The following is a 2,842-nucleotide window of genomic DNA, read 5'->3' as shown; positions in this document are numbered from 1 at the left end:
CCAAAGTTTGTTCCCTAATTCTGTGGTTAGGCTGGGAGGATAACGGTCCAACTACTCCCTCACTCCAGGGCTAACAATCTCTCATTAGTTTTCAATCAACTGAACCAAATTAGGGATTTTAATCTGTCACCTTAAAATCTCCAATTCTGCATCCAACAAAGTATATTTCTCTATTTTTTTACACTAAACCCCATGGAATTAAATGTTATTCTCCCCATGTTATAGAAATAATAGTCCTTTCGGAACTTATGTTTCTCAACACATTCTAACATTTCAATTGGCCAGATCGAAAAGTAAATGAGAAAAGTAAATGAAGATCGAAAAGTAAATGAAGATCAGAGTTCAAATCATCATAAATTATTGACATTTAAACCATATAAAATAAAATCAATTATTGACAAAACCATATCTCAAAGTAGAAAGAAGGATAAAGAAGACTCCTCAGAATTCATGAGAAGACTCCTCAGAATTCATGAGAAGTATACGACAAAACACAAATTTCATATATAAAAATAAGTTTATAAAATAAATAAATATAAGAATACAACTTATCTCACAATCCTTCCTAAACGAATTCCTGGAAGGTCTCTTCAAGAACTTTCCCTCTTTGCAAGCACTCTCAATTCTCTCTTAGAAGAGTAATGAAGATGAAATCTCTCACCTTCCCTTTCCTGTTACAACCCTTGAAGAAATCTCCAAGCCCTTGACACACACTCTCTCTCCATCTCACACCAATCACTCTCTTCAGCACTCCTTTCACGCACCACCTCAAGCCCTAAAATTCCTTCTCATTTAATAGAGGTTGCCTACCTCCAAAAAAATTCAAAATTCCCTCCAAAGTTATGTTCAAAAGTCTACCTTTTTGAATTCAAAAGACATGTTTATTGATCTAAGAGACATATCCCTTCATAAAAAGACTTTCCAAAGTGTTTAGATGCATTGAATTACTCCATGAGGGATTTAGAACAAGTGTCACTTTCAAAATTCATAAAAAATCCATCTCAAATCGCCTTAATCCACAACAAGTCGTCTCTGGCGCTTTAGGTGCCAACTTGTTTAAGACAGCACAATTCTGGGGTTTGGGGCTTCAGGCACCAAATCTGGAGCTTCTAGAGCCAGCTTTCTGTCAAATGGTGCTTTAAGTGTGAGTTCTGGAGCTTCAGATGCCAGCTCTCTGTAAAGTGGTGCTTCAGGTGCCAGAATCCCAACATTCATTGTTTTGGCTCCAAATTTCATCATTTTTTTGCTACTTTTGCTCCAAATGCCTAAAATATTTATACCTGCAATGAAAACGTGAAAAATAACTTCTTTAAATTGTGATATCATCATAAATAAACATAAAATGTATACTTAGAACAACATATTATTTTGGTGTATTCCCCCAAACTTAAATGTTACTTGTTCTCAAGTGACACTTTTACTATATAAAAGCATATGACTTAGGATAAAGATTAACTAATAACTTCTATACTTTAATTTAATAAATAAAACAGTAAAATTTAAGAAAAATTTTTATTAATTTAGATTCAAATTCTAAGTCTAAGAGTACTTAGTAATCAAATTTAAGATTTATAGATCTCTATTCTTTTCAAGAAGAATTGTACTTTGTTATATCAAGGATACTTATAACATTCATATAAAATATAACTTCTTGAAAACTTTACTAGTAATGCTACTAATATTCCAATATATGTCTAGAAAATGTATTAAAGCATTTTCCTTCAGTTAATTCAAGTGAAGCCGATTTTTGATTAGGCATCTCCTCAAGCTTCTCCTCACTCATTTTTCTTTTCTTTTTTTTATTTTTCAAGTGAGGATTACTATATCTGCATTGCCTTTAATAATTTTGAACTTCACTATCCGCTTCTTAAAGTCAAAACTTTTTACCTTTCTTCGCTTTATAAATTCATATTAGTTTATGATTTTTCATAAAGTTTCATTATTTACTTCTTACATGAAACAAGTTGGCACCAACATCTAATACCATCATTTTCTAAATGCAGAAGCTTAGTACAACTCTATCATTTGTTTTGAGCATGATGAACTATAAGAGCACCAACATCTACTACCAACATTTTCTAAATGCAGAAGCTTAGCATAGCGCTACCATTTGTTATTTCATTTAGAGGATTTGTTGACAGTAATTTAGTTGAGATGAAGTGGAGGCAAACCTTTGACTGAATAGTCATCATGGAAGCGAAGAAGTTAACTTTCTTATTATATTTAATCTTCCATTCTCCTCTTCCATCAGTCAAAAAGTTAATCACTTCATCAAATGATGAATCAGTCATCACAAATGAAGCTTATTCACAATGAAATGCATTTCTCAGCCCATAAAATGCATTGATCCTTTCTCTAGAAAACTCAACTTGCTTACCTCTTACAAGGACGTGATCATTAGTGACGAACCACAAGTTGGCATTGAACTCCCAATCATAGGAAAAATCATTACTGCAGTGAAGTAACAAAACCTCTCCCAATTTCTGGCGATGATCAACCTCTCAATCTCTCCACCCGGGTTAGCAAATGCCCTTGATTAGCCTCTTCTTCATAAGAACTCAATCATGTAACTTCTGCGCATCGAAATTGATGAACTTTTTCCAGTTGAAAATTCCAAATCTTGTAGAATTTTTAGAGTAGAATGCCATAGGGATTGAGAAGAAGTAACTCTTCCCTCGTTTTCCCCCCTAAAATGGACTTTGGAATCAGTTTATTGGGAGTTCTAAGGAGAAGAACCCGTAAAAAACTACCAAAAATCGACTTTTAAAACATTTTAAGCATTTTTGTCGGAGCGGCGCTTCAAGTGCCAGCTCTCTAGAATTTGGCGCTTCAGGCACCACTT

Source organism: Phalaenopsis equestris, unplaced genomic scaffold, assembly GCF_001263595.1.
Source record: "Phalaenopsis equestris unplaced genomic scaffold, ASM126359v1 Scaffold000002, whole genome shotgun sequence".
Classification (NCBI taxonomy): Eukaryota; Viridiplantae; Streptophyta; class Magnoliopsida; order Asparagales; family Orchidaceae; genus Phalaenopsis; species Phalaenopsis equestris.
The sequence above is the reverse complement of the archived record's forward strand: the minus strand, read 5'-3'. Positions refer to the sequence as shown.